Genomic DNA, 14939 nt, shown 5'->3' on the forward strand with positions numbered 1-14939 from the left:
CATTTGGTTAGATAGTTGGTGGCTACAATGATATATTTAGCTTGTGAATATTGTGCCGCAAGACTAATGGGTCCGATGAATTCAATCCCCCATTTCTTGAAGGGTTTTTGTGCGATGATTGGGGTTAGCTCCATGTGATCTTTACGGATAGGGACTTTAGTTTGTTGGCACTCATCATAATGCTTCACGAATTGCATTGCATCTTGGAAGAGGGTAAACCACTGCAGCTGGGAATGCAGCAGCTTGTCGGATGTCGCATCTCCACTGAAATGTCCTCCTGCAATTCCACCGTGTGCTTTTGTCAATACATCATGCATCTCATGCTCACAGATGCATTTGCACAGCAACCCGTCTTGCCCTAGCCTATAAATTGGCCAGCTATCAACTAATAGGGTTGGATTTTCATGATAAGCTGCCTAAGGTGGGCCTTTTCTATCGGTCGTTCTAGTAGTTCATGTTGAAGCACTTAAACTATGTCCTCTGCCCAATATGGCGTCAAGTCAGCTTTAAATAAATCTTTTTCATTGGATAAGCAGAATAGGTGTGTGTTCGTAGTTCATCCTCAATGCCTTGTCCAGTTACTTCTCTCGTTGGGATACGAGATAGATGGTTAGCCATGTAATGCTGCTTCCCTTTACGCACTACCACAGAGAAGTCAAATTCCAAAAGCAGAAGATGCCATCTGGCAATGTGTCATGTGGCGCATGGTTTATTAACCAGATACAACAAGGCTTGATGGTCAACAAAGAAAGTAAAATGCATAGCCAAAAGATAATGTCAGAATTTCTTCATAACAAATACCATTGCCAAGCCCTCTCTTTCCGTTGTCAAGTAATTCATTTTAGTCTTAGTGAGTTGTCTGCTAGCAAAGCTCACTGGATAATCTAAGTTGTGTTCACCAGATTGGCACAACACAGCTCCTACGGTGAATTTTGAAGCATCCATATGCACATGGAACGTGAGTGTCCAATCTGGGGCTTGTAGTATCAGAGTGGTGGTTAGAGCCTTTTTTGGTTCCTCATATGTGCAGCATCGGAACTCCGCGGTCCATTAAAATACAATCAAACAGCTTATATAGAGGTCTAGCAATCAATGTGTAGTTTAACAAAAACCATCGATAGTACCCGGTATGTCCTAAGAAGCACTGAACACCCTTGTAATCAGCTGGCTGGGGGTGCAAGGTTGACAATGACCTTGATCTTCAAGAAATATGTGGCAATGCCATTCTTTGACACCACATGTCCTAGGATACATCCATGCTTCACCCAAAACTAGCATTTCAAGGGGTTCAATGAGCAGCAATATAACTGACCCCTTGAAATTGTTCAAAGACTGCTCGGAGCCAGCCTGAGTGTTCTTGCCAAGTAGAGTGAACACACAAGTTGTCCACGAAGACTTCTAACTCCTTCCTCAGCATGCCTTTGAATATTGTACACATTAGTCGTTGGAAAGTGGTTGGTGTGTTAGTCAATCCAAAAGGCATGACTATGTAGGCAAAGACTCCCGATTCAGTGGCAAATGCCATCTTATGCCTATCATTAGGATACACTTGCACCTGACTGTATCTCAAGAAGCCATCTAGGAAACTGTAGGCCTCTTTGCCAACCACTCTCTCTAACATGTGCTCGGTGTACGGCAGTGGGTAATTAACTTTTTTTGTAGCTGCATTTACCTTCTTATAATTGATACACACTCAAATCTTCCCATTTTTCTTTAGGATAACGACTATGGGTGAGACCCAATTTGTGTGTTCCGCTGTTTGACTGGTGCTTGAGCATGGGATACCTGCATTGTGTTAGGTGTCATGGGTATGTTGTGAGTCACTACACTTGGGTCTACCCCTTTGAGCTCTTCTAGGGACCAAGCAAAGATGTCTACATACTCTCGCAAGAGAGTAATGAGACTTGCCTCATCTTGCTCATCCAAGTCATCGGCTATTAAGACAAGTTGTGGGGTCTCCCCTTCCCTGGCTAAATTGACCTCCTTGACCTTGGCAAGTCCCTCAATGGGTTCGCTTGCTTGCCCTTGTTGTTTGGCTCCTAGCGAGATCACCACCCTATCTCCCTTTTTGAATGCCATGAACCGTTTTGGTAGGTCTTGTGGTTTTTGTTGTTCCTCTGTCCACGTTTCTTTGCTCGGCATTTGTTGTTCCTCCCTTAATCATCAGCATTGCAGGTGAACGGGTAGGTCCCCCTTAGTGTGTCTAGTCTTGGGAGGCCAAGGTATTTCAGGATCACTATTTGAGGTGACTTTTGATTTGGAATCGAACTCTCCCTTTTTGCTAGAAGAGGGGCTCTCTCTTGGTGGTCGTAGCTCTGAAGGTGGGTTCATTCGCAACAGTGGTGTATCACTTGGTTGGGCTGCCTGCTTGCAATCGATTGCACCTATGTGCTCTAACCAAGTTCGATTGTAGTCCTCATGTCTCGACTCCATCTCTAAGTGCACTCTGCTTGCGTGGTCTGGGGTATGCTTGTATTTGTTCGCTTACATGCCCCCCTAGTGTTGTACTCTAGGATATCGATTTCCTTTTTGCTCTCACCACTGAAGGAACAATATTCCTTATACTCATCGTCGGAGCTGTCTTCGTTAGGTTGCTCCTGATTCTCCTAGTTCTGACTACTCCCTTCTTGTTGGTCAAGAAGTAAGGCACAATTGTAATTCAAGTTCAAATTTTGTACCTTGGACCATCGCCATTCAGGCTCATCTAGGAGTGGCTTAAGGGTCGTCGCTGGATTGCCAGCCAACTTGTTGGTTAAGTATCCTAGGACCTCTTGAAGCTTGCATCTATTGCTTGGGACTCGGAATGCAATATGAGTGTGTCTTCCATGTAGATTCCCGATCATCATGTGGACTGGTATTGAAGGTGTGTCCGTGAATTGATCAGACACTAGTATTTGAGAGAACGGTAGGTCAATGGCAGCTAGAAGGTGCATCCAGTCTCATTTGTCCGCAGGGCACGGGATATACTTGACAAGGGCTCCATAGGATCCCCTAGTCTGTCCATCACCCTTTAGCATGGTGGAGATGGCATCTAGGTCGACTAGGGTAGTTTTCCAAGTGTTCATCTCCATTCTCAAAGCTTCTGTTCGATTGCTCAAGAAGTTGACTGTTGCCCTAGTCTTCTACGACTCTCATGTTGAGCATCCAGAGTCGGCCTAGTAGGATGTCATAGTCCACTTCCTTCATGACTATGAATTCAATAGAGAATTGGATCCCTACGATCTTTGTTGCTAGTTTTTAACACTCCGAATGGCTTCATCTTCATTCCATTATCCAATGTGATGTTAAATCTAGCAGTCTCGACCAGCGGGTTGCCCCAAGTTTGGAGTATCACATGGCTTGTTAGAGTTCAAGCACTTCAAGCTCTACTTCTATGTCTTTGGTGTGAATGGTCCTATTGAGACTTAAGGTTGTAGTTCTTGTTTTTAGTGATGACTAATGCACATGAAAATTTAAGAAGAGTATGCGTGAGCTCTTTGCTTAGCACTGTTGGCTCCAACTACTCACACACTTCAAACATGGTATCAGAGCATGGTTTTGGTTGAGAGTAAGTATAACCAAGAGCTGAATATGGACTGTAGTAAATGGCAATCTCATCATGGAACAGCATGGATAACAATGTGGTTCAGTGTTTGGACTCAGAGATTGCCCTTATCTCTCATGGTTGCTGACAGCATGGATAACATCTGAAGAGTACACTTATCTCTCTTGGTTGACAATGTGAGCAGCTAGAACTAGTGTGGATTGCAGCGTATCCAATCTAAAGTAGCGTGACATGAGTGTGGATTTCATACAGTGCACCTATTTCTCGTTCATAGCGTGATTTGAAGCAGAGATGGCGCCTACATTGACCCAGAGTATGAATTGATCGAAGCTCTAAAAGAGACATTGAAAGAAGGTGATGGCAAGGCAACTTGAAATGGAAAAGCTATTTGAATGGTGTACAGATGAAATGCATCATGTGTTTACCATTAGCTGATGCTACCAGCAAAAGGCAAGATGCTGTGTAAACATGTTTTGCAGAAAGAATGTGGCAAATCTGGACAGATGTGATATCATCAAGTTTCTCCTTGTCTACAATCGATATATGTGTCAATAGTTGGTTGGCATTATTGCAAGCCTGTTAGAGCTCAATGGCTATAATTCAAGAGAGTGATATGACCAGAATTTGAAAGGTTCATCCATATTCAGTGGTAAATGCAAAAGGAATAGAACTTGGAAGGTAAGCACAAATGTTGGCATTGAACTTGTCATGCAACTTATGTGGTTCAATATTTGGGCAAACAACTTGAAAGAATAGTTGCATGTCATATGGTGTAAAGAAGCTTGGACAGGTTGTTATTTTATTGGAAATAGCTCATTATAGCATGTCTTGATGCTCATACATGCGTGAATGCTGCTATATGATTATGTCTTGTTATTTGAGTTGCAATGGGCACAAATTGTGAAAAAAGGTTGTGATGAATACTGCAATTTTCTGAAATTTCAGATTGCTAAAAGTTTCTTTATACATAAATATGGGAAGCTTGTGTTACTATTATGATCACAATGCTTAAGTGTTGATGCTCAGCTAAGAGTATACATATTGAAACACGTTTGGACAAGTTTGGAAGCTTAGATAATGTGTATATTGCAGTGAATTTACTGCTGAAAATGTGAGAAATGCGGGATCTAGAGCATGGCAAAACCGGAAGCTATGGAGGATGAAATGAGAAGTGTGGACTCATGATGGAGAAGACAAAGACACTGTTTGTTACACAAGTGAATTAGGTTCCAAGATTGAGACTTGGACTCATAAACACAATCTTGTGTATGTGGACAATGATATGGACACTTCACTGAAAAGAAAAGAGTACTATCATTGCATTAAGAAAGGAATCAAGTACAATGCTTTATAGGAAAGTAGGAAATTGCAGTAGGCACCATTGTGCATATGGGATAAGTTAGCCTGCATATCCTTGACCCTGAAGCTCCATACAAAGAGGCTGTTTAGTGAGTGTGATTGCTGATTCTCAACACCCCTCCTCAATCACAACTTTGAAAGGCACAAAGTGTGTAGAGGCTGTAATGAGAACCACCTGCAAAGTGTGGGCATACCACAAACATGGCAAAACACCAGAGGCTGTCGCAGAAAAGGCTAAGTGTGGGTACCATAAACATGGTGGACATCTAGAGGCTGTAACAGGGGCCTCACAAAGTGTACATGGACTGTATTGCCAAGTTACATAAGGAGTTTACAAAGCTTCTGGCAGGAAGCATTAGGGCAAGGAAGTACAAGGCTTTTAAAATAGTCTATCAGAATTATGAGAGTACAAGGACTGATGAGTCTTGTCCTTCCGATCCTGGTGGTCTTCATCTTCATCTTCTTCTTCCTTTGCTCCATTTTCTTCTTCTTCTTTGACTACGACTAGATAGGCCTTTTGGGATCTCTTTCTTGCATGGCAGAACTTCTCGGTGTGTCCGGTCCTTTTGCAGAAGTCACAGAAGAGCTGATCCTTCTTGCCTTTGTACCTGTTGCCAACATATAATGCATGCTCATCTCTAGAGGTACTTGGTTCTTCCTTAGTTTTTAGCTTCTTTTCCTCTTCTAACAGTGATGCCTGGATATCAACAAGTTTAGGATTTGGCATGTTGATTAAAGTTGTTGATACATTATTATATTCAGGAGGCAAGCTCTTAAGTAGAAAACCGATGCAAACATCTTCATCCATTTTAATGTTGATTCCTACAAGTTGGGTTAGGAGTCCTTCCATGTAATTTAGATGTGTGGCAAGTGATGTGCTGGACTTCATTTCAAGTCTGAAGAACTCAATCAGGAGACCATACTTTGATGACTTAGATTGTGCACCGAATAGGGTGTCAAGTCTTTTCCATGTATCCTGTGAGGTCTCACAATTATCCACATGGTGGATATAACTGTCATCTAGCTCTAGTTTGATAATGGCCTGGGCTCTGTCATCATTCTTTTGCCAAGTAGTTGCAAGGTCCGCGTCCTGAGGTTTCTTCTCTTTGCCATTTGTGATGGCCCAGAGACCCTTTTTCATCAAGATGAGCTTGATGCGGGTTTGCTAGGTGTGGAACCCAACTCCTTTGAATCGAGCATTTGGAGAGTCTTTGCCCATGTTAGACTTACGGGAATAGTAGCAAATCAACTTCAGACTTATTTGATTTGAGTAGCAGAAGAGGACACAAGTGCTAAAAAACACTATCTGAGTGTCAATGAATATCAAATCTACAAAGTCCTTTACTCTTTTAAAATCCAAGTGTAATCTTCCCCTTCTTGATTTGATGCTGATACCTTCAAATCTGAGTGACAGTATTTAATGAACTTCAGAGAGTATTGCTCAGATTAAAATCACTGTTGATAACTTCAGTGAGAGAAACAGTGAAAAATGTCAGAATTTTGAAGCTTTGGCTATGGCTTTTGCATTAGGGTTTCTGGGGGCAGCCTGGTTTTTTGCTGATTGCAGGAGCTACAATGGATCATTTTCAAAACTTTTTTTATCAAAATGAAGCTTGAGTGATGGGCTATCAATGCCCTATCATGGTCGTCAACATCGCAACCTGTAGCGATGGCGACAGCAGCTCGAATGTAAGCAGGCGCAATTCTGACAGATTTCCGCGATTTCCGTAATGCTGGAGTCAAGGCGCAGTAATGTCGTTGATTCTCGTGCCAGGATGAAGCGCCTTGAGTAGAGAAACAACTCTCTAGAAGAAATTGTGGGCTGAAATGGCCTGGTTGAGGAGTTATTGAAGCTCCAAGTAAGGTAGGTCCTGTCTGGCTATGGCAGACACAGAGCAGAGATTGAGGATTTTCACAATGCTGAGCTCCAAATGGTCCAATGTCCTAGATTGATGTGATACAGGGAAGCTTTGTGAGTTGGGGAATACTTTTCCAGAAGGAAGATCCAAGAGATTTGACCTGTGGAGTGAGATATAAGCTGCTGCTGGCTATGGCTGCCATGGAAGCTTCAGTGAGAGTAGAGTTGGGAGATGAAGTCATGAGCTGACATTGAGCTAGACTGAGGTTGAGAGGAATCAAGAGAGGCTAGAGAAGCAATGCCATGCCCAACTGGGCTCTGATACCATGTGAGAAATGCGAGATCTAGAGCATGGCAAAACCGAAAGCTATGGAGGATGAAATGAGAAGTGTGGACTCATGATGGAGAAGACAAAGACACTGTTTGTTACACAAGTGAATTAGGTTCCAAGATTGAGACTTGGACTCATAAACACAATCTTGTGTATGTGGACAATGACATGGACACTTCACTGAAAAGAAAAGAGTACTATCATTGCATTAAGAAAGGAAGCAAGTACAATGCTTTATAGGAAGGTAGGAAACCGTAGTAGGCACCATTGTGCATATGGGATAAGTTAGCCTGCATATCCTTGACCCTGAAGCTCCATACAAAGAGGCTGTTTAGTGAGTGTGATTGCTGATTCTCAATAGAAAATAGGACTAAAACTATCCTAAACATACAGTGAATATAATAATTGTTCTGAGCAGAGGGTGTGCTAAAAACTATCATAAACAGTTGCAGGCTGAAACTGAATTCTCAAAAAGGTTTGGTTTGCAGGTAGCCAGGCAAGGTTTACACTATGGCAAATGTTGATAGGACAAACAATATTACCCAGATTGTGGGGGAGAAATTGGACAACCATAATTATGCCATATGGAAGTTCAGCAAAGAGAACTTCTTAATCAGGAAAGGATATTGGGAGTTGGTGACTGGAGTAGAAGTCGAACCTGAGCTCCCAGAGAGACCTATTGCTGATCAAAGATGACTACACCGAGCTTGAATAGAAAGAGCTCGCAGGGTGTTGCACTAGCTATCTCTATGTATACTAGATGCCATGGTAATGCAGATAATGAGCTGTAGCTCTCCTAAGGATGCTTGGGATTGTTGAGATATCGAGCTCCACTCGTGATATGCCAGGGTGACCGTTGTGCATTTATGTCACCGACTTGTTAGCTGTAGATGCTGTTGGTACACTGCCCATGAATAATAGCTAGATAACAGCTATCCTTATCTACTCTAGTTTGTGGCTTAGTTAGTATGCCACCTTAGTTAGTTGAGTTTGATTTGAGACCCATATATAGGGTTCTTCTATTTCTATGTACTTGAGTTCTTTTTGGCTTACACAACTAAGAAGAGGAAAAACTGTTTTCAGCCTCCACCTGTGTGTGTATTCCCCCATTGTGCAAGCAAGAAAGCTACAAGTGAGACTCCTTCCTTCTCTCCCACAATCTTGACATGGTATCAAATCCTGGTTCGTGGTAAGGAGCTCAAGGAAGCAAACCAACTTCGCGGCGTTCTGGTAAGAGGACCAGTGTTGCTTTTATTTTTCGAGTTTGGGAGCAAGTCTCTGCAGGTAGCACAGTCGGAAAGTGCAAGAGTGCATTGTCTCAGATTGAGACGCCCTTCACTGTGGAGCAAGAGGGCAAGATATGCTATGGGTGTAGGCTTTAGCCCTCAGTTACACTGTTTTTTTGATTTGAGGCCATTTCGGGGCCTGTTTTGGAGGCGGAAGTTTTCCACATGCACTCAGGAAAAGGCCCTGTTTTTTGCTGTGCGACCACTGTTCTACAGGTCGGTGAAAAGTTACCGTAGAAATTGCATCGTATGTCTGTGCGCACAGAGATATTGGGAGTTAAGAATCGTCCTTGTTGTCTGTTGATGCAAAATCATCACTAGGAAGTGACTGTATGGTCAAATACCACTTTTGTCAGTTTTGCAGATTTGCCCTTGTGAGGCTGAAGTTGTGTTTTTTGTAGTGACAGAATTTTTTGCAGTGTTCTATAATGGCGTCTGATTCTCTTTCACAGATTGTCACTGAAAAGCTTGACAAGAACAACTTCCAAGCATGGAAATTTAGAATGATGAATTTCCTTATGGGAAAAGGATATTGGGAATTTGTTGCATGAAATGAAGAAGAACTAGTTCTTCCTGATGTTCCCAATCAACAACAAATGCAGGCATTTAAAGGATGGCATGAGAGAGCCAGAAAAGTTATGTACTGGATGTCTATCAGTATTTCAGACTCTATGATTGTGCATATTTAGGATGCAAGTACGACAAAGGAGGCATGGGATATTTTGTCAAAAATGTATAGCACAAATACACAAGCCAGGAAAATGTAGCTCAAGCAAGAGTTGCACAATGTGCAAAGAGAATGTATGAGCATCAATGACTACCACATGAAGGTGAAGAAGATTGCAGATGCACTTGCTTCCATTGGGTCGCTAGTGGAAGATGATGATTTAGTTTCTGTGACCTTGAATGGTCGAGGAAAGGATTATGCACAGTTCCGAACATCCATTTTCATGTGTGAAATATTTCTTGATTTTGAGGAGTTGATTGCTCTTCTAATATCTGAGGAGCGGAGAAATGGTGATGCATCTTCTTCAGGAGGAACTTCAAAAGAAGCTATCTTCTACTCAAATGCTGGAAGAGGTAGAGGCAGAGTTAGAGGAGGCCGATCTGGAGGCCGTGGTAGAAATCAGAATATGCAACAAACTCAAGAAAACCAGTCCTATGGAGGAGGACGTTGTAACTCTAGAGGCAAGGGGAGCCAAAGAGGTCGTGGTGGATGGCAAAGAGGCCAAAATGCAAACGGCAATGTTGAATGCTATTACTGTGGTAAAATGGGTCATATGGCTAAAGACTGCTATAAAAAGCAGAATGACATCATGAATGGAAAATTGCAACAAGGGAATTATGCATCTTGTAGTAGAGAGGGTGATGACAGAAATGAGCATTTGTTTATGGTGCAGCACATGACCAATTCTGTGACGAGTATAGAAAAAAGCAACGATGTGTGGCATGCTGACTCAGGTGCATTAAACCACATGACTGGTCATGCATAATGGATGCAGGATGCAAGGAAAATGGAAAAATCAGGATTTGTGGAGACTGGTGATGATACTGCACATCCTATTGTGCAGATTGGAAAAATTCCTTTGTCGATGCAGGATGGGAAAAAGAAATACATGTCGGATGTACTTCATGTCCCAAATATCACCAAGAACCTGGTTTCTGTTGGTCAAATGGTTGAGCACGACTTGCAGGTCAGATTTAATTCTCATGGATGCTTTGTTGAGGATATGAAAAATAAAGGTCGCTTGATAGCAAAAGGAAAGAAGAAGGGCAGAATGTTTACGTTGGATGCATACATGCTTGAATTGAGTGCAACAATGTTTGCACATGGGACCGGTGTAGTTGCAGATATTGATATTTGGCATAAACGCATTCATCATGTTAATGTAGATCGACTTAAATCAATGCAAGCCCAAAATATTGTTGCAGGATTGCCTAAATTCAAGGTTGTAGAAATGCATAAGGTATGTGAAGCTTGTCAGTTTGGAAAACAGGCAAGGAAACGATTTCCTAGGCATGTTCAAGAGAGTAAGAAGCCATTGGAATTAATCCACTCTGATGTGTGGACTACTAACGCTGCATCTCTTGGAGGCTGTCATTATTTTGTCACTTTTATTGATGACTATAGCAGAAAAGTTTAGGTGTATTTTATGAAAAAGAAAAGTGAAGTTTTTGGGCATTTCAAAACTCTTAAAGCTATGGTTGAAAAAGAAAGAGGCTTGCAAATAAAATGCCTAAGGTCAGATGGAGGGGGAGAGTACCTCTCAAGTGAGTTTGCAAGGTTCCTGCAGGAGCATGGCATAAAGCAACAATATTCATGCAGTCATATCCCACAACAAAATGGAATTGCAGAAAGGAAACACATGCATATTGGAGAGGTATCTCATGCTATGCTCAACGAAAAAGACTTGCCTGATTGGGCTGAAGCAGTTGCTACAGCAGTCTACATAATGAACAAGACTCCCACTACAGCAATATATGGGATGACTCCAGAGGAGCGGTATACTGGTAGGAAACCAGATATTTCTCATTTGAAGATTTTTGGTTGCATTGCCTATGTTCATGTGCCAGATGATTTGAGTCTAAGCTAGATCCAAAAGCTGAGAAGTGCATCTTTATTGGTTACTCTCTATAGCAGAAAGGGTATGATGCTATAACCCTTCTACTCGTAAGTTTATAGTGAGCAGAGATGTTGTTTTTGATGAGATGAGTAGCTGGTATAAACCAGGAAATGTGATTGATGATGTAGATGCACAAAATGGTAATGCTGCATAGAATTCACAGCAGCAGTCACAAAATATTAGTGGACCTGGAGTGTCCTCTAGCAGTGGTTCACATTCTTCACCATGGACAGGTAGATTGAGATCACGAGAATCCCCTCAAAACAATGTAGATAGTGGTATGCAGGTTTCATGAAAAGGAAAAGAGAAGTTAGATCAGCCCATGTTTGATGTGAATGCAGGTCACTCTTATGTGGATGGTGAATCTAGTGGCTCAGAATAGAGCATTGATGATGAGTTGGGTATTCCTTCTATTGTTACACCTGGAGTAAGGAAGACTTGGGATGTTTTGAGAGCACCTGGGAGTGAACCTACTTTGCGCAGGTCTACCAGAGCTAGGTATCCTGTGGATAGGCTGAAATATGATGGATTTATATAGCCATTCACTATGCCTATATGGTCAAAGTGATACAGGAATCAGAACCCACTTCTTTTGAGCAAGCCATGGGAAAAGAAAAATGGGAGAAAGCCATGGATGAAGAAATGGATGCCTTGGAAGCAAATGCTACATGGGAATTGGTACCTTTGCCTAAAGATAAGAATGCAATTGGTTGTAAGTGGGTTTATAAGGTGAAGCACAATGCAGATGGTTCTGTGAATAGATACAAGGCAAGATTAGTAGTCAGGGGGTATGCACAAACATATGGCATTGATTATGAAGAAACATTCAGTCCGGTTGCAAGGATGGCAACCGTAAGAGTAGTCATTGCTATGGTTGCATCAAAGGGATGGTCTTCACATCAGATGGATGTAAAGAATGCCTTCTTACATGGTGATTTGCAAGAAGAGGTCTATATGGAGCAGCCACCAGGTTATGTGCATACTATTCATCCTGAGTTTGTTTGCAGGTTGAAGAAAGCCTTGTATGGCTTGAAGCAAGCACCTAGAGCATGGTCTGACAAGATAGGACAATATCTTGTCACTATTGGCTTTTCAAGGCAGATTTCTCACTTTATGTGAGAAAAACAGAGAAAGGTATTATGCTACTTGTCATTTATATTAATGATTTGATTATGACATGTGATAGTGATGAAGATATCCTTCATGTGAAAATGCTACTAAAGCAGAAGTTTGAGATGAAGGATTTGGGAGAGCTGCGTTATTTCTTGGGCATTGAGGTGATTAGATCACCAAGTGGAATATAGCTCTTGCAGAGGCAGTATGGATTGGACATGCTGTCCAAATATGGGATGATAGGCTATAAGCCTATTTCAGTTCCTTTGGAGTAGAATGTGAAGCTGAGCGTAGATGTAGGTGAGCTTCTGGAAGACCCTACTATGTACAGACGCATAGTAGGAAGTTTGATTTATATGACTATTACCAGGCCAGATTTGAGCTATGCTATTGGATTGGTAAGTTAGTTTATGCAGGCTCCAAGGAAACCATGCGGCTAGATGCATACTCAGGTATGTGAAGTCCACATTGCAGTATGGACTATTTTATGAGATTGGGGTTCAGATACAGTTGCATGGATACACTGATGCTGATTGGGCTAGTAGTATTTCTGATAGACGATCTACCAATGGATATGTGTTCTCTTTTGGGAGTGCTGTAGTCACTTGGAGCAGCAAGAAACAGCCTACAGTTGCCTTGTCGAGCACAAAGGCTGAGTACAGGGGTGCAACAATGGCTGCATGTGAGGAAGCTTGGTTGCATAAGCTACTTTATGATATGCATCAGCCTACAGATAGGCCAGTTGTCATTTATTGTGACAACATGAGCTGTATACACTTGGCAAATAACCCAGACTATCATGCTAGAACAAAGCACATTGAGGTGCATTATCACTATGTGCGGGAGAGGGTTTTACTAGGTCTTATTGATCTAGTTTATGTCAGCACAGAGGATTAGGTAGTTGACATATTCACGAAGGCATTGGGTGCAGAGAAGCTGAGCAAGTTCAGATACCTGCTTGGTGTGCAGGAATTGGGATTGAGCTCGAGGGGGAGTGTTGAGATATCGAGCTCCACTCGTGATATGCCAGGGTGGCCGTTGTGCATTTATGTCATCGACTTGTTAGCTGCAAATGCGGTTGGTACACTGCCCATGAATAATAGCTAGATGACATCTATCCTTATCTATTCTAGTTTTTGGCTCAGTTAGTATGCCACCTTAGTTAGTTGAGTTTGGTTTGAGACCCATATATAGGGTTCTTCTATTTCTATGTACTTGAGTTCTTTTTGGCTTACACAACTAAGAAGAGGAAAAACTGTTTTCAGCCTCCACCTATGTGTGTATTCCCCCGTTGTGCAAGTAAGAAAGCTACAAGTGAGACTCCTTCCTTCTCTCCCACAATCTTGACAGGGACATCCTAGTCAAGTACTATGGCATGACCACAAGTGCCAAAAAGATCCAATTAAAGTAGAAATTTAACAATATGGAGAGAAAGAGCAGATCTATACAGGAATATGTCACAGAGATCAAGACCATTGCAGATCAGCTGGCATCTGTTGGATCACAGGTTGAAGATGAAGACATGATTGCTGTGACTTTGAATGGCTTGGGGCATGAGTATGTCTTTTGATACTTCTGTGTCTGTGTGGGTTGAAATGCCCGATTTCAATGAAATGGTTGCATTGCTTATTTACAAGGAGGTTAAACTTGGCTTCGCTATAGGGTCAAGCAGTTTCAAAAGTAAGGATGTAGTTTTTATTCTAATCAACACGGTCATGGCAGCCATGGTAGAGGCTATGGTTCTGGCAGATGAGGCCATCAAAATGCATCCTATGGCAATAACAACCAGTAGGTATTGAATGCAAGCGGTGGTGGAAATGTTAGAGGTAGGGGGAGATCTAGCCCTAGAGGCAAAGGCTCCTGGTAGCAGTAGCAGCATCCACCTAACAATCGGAATAAGGATAAGTACTGTCATTATTGTGGGAAGTATGGTCATATTGCCAAGGATTGCTGGAAGAAGCAAGGCAATCAAAAGGGCAAATAGCATGGACATTTTGCTACGTTCAGTCAGGCAGATGATGCTTGAGGAGATAGATTATTTGCCATGCAGTATGTGAAAGACATGGCTATTGAAAAATCCACTAATGATGCAGTATTGTACATTGATTCAGGGGCATCGAACCACATGACCCCTCACGGTGATTGGTTCACTGACATGGTAGAGCTGAAAGACATGGCTATGTATGCATAGGTGATGACACACAGCATAGCATTCAGCATAAAGGCAAAGTGTCTCTTGTGGTTCATGATGCAGAAAGAAAAATTTGCATGATGTATTGCATGTCCCATTGATAACGAAGAACTTACTGTCTGTCGGTCAGATGACGGGAGCAGAACTTGCAGGTTAGGTTCAACAAGCATGGTTGCTTTATTGAAGAGTTTGGAAATGGATGCAAGTTGATTGCTCACGGTCACAGGAATGGAAGAATGTTTACTCTTGATGCCACTTTGCCAGAGTTGAATTCAGCTATGTTTGCCCATGGTTCTGGCAGCACTGTCAAAGATTTGGAAAATTGGCATAAGAGAGTGGGACATCTGAATTTGCAGAGGCTGCAAATTATGCAGAAAAAACAGCTTGTTATAGGTTTACCCAAGTTCCAATACACAGACATTGGTCATGTATGTGATGCTTGCCAGTTTGGTAAGTGGTCGAGGTTGCCATTTGTTAGGCATGTAAAGCAGAGTACACTTCCATTGTAGTTAGTGCACTCTGATGTCTGGGGGCTAGCGCATAATGCATCTATGGGAGGCTTGAAGTACTATGTGACATTCATTGATGATTACAATCGTTATACTTGGGTGTATATTTTGCAGACAAAGGATG

Source organism: Lygodium microphyllum, unplaced genomic scaffold, assembly GCF_053477565.2.
Source record: "Lygodium microphyllum isolate KBCC unplaced genomic scaffold, Lygodium_microphyllum_v1.1.10 scaffold_32, whole genome shotgun sequence".
In the NCBI taxonomy this organism is placed as follows: Eukaryota; Viridiplantae; Streptophyta; class Polypodiopsida; order Schizaeales; family Lygodiaceae; genus Lygodium; species Lygodium microphyllum.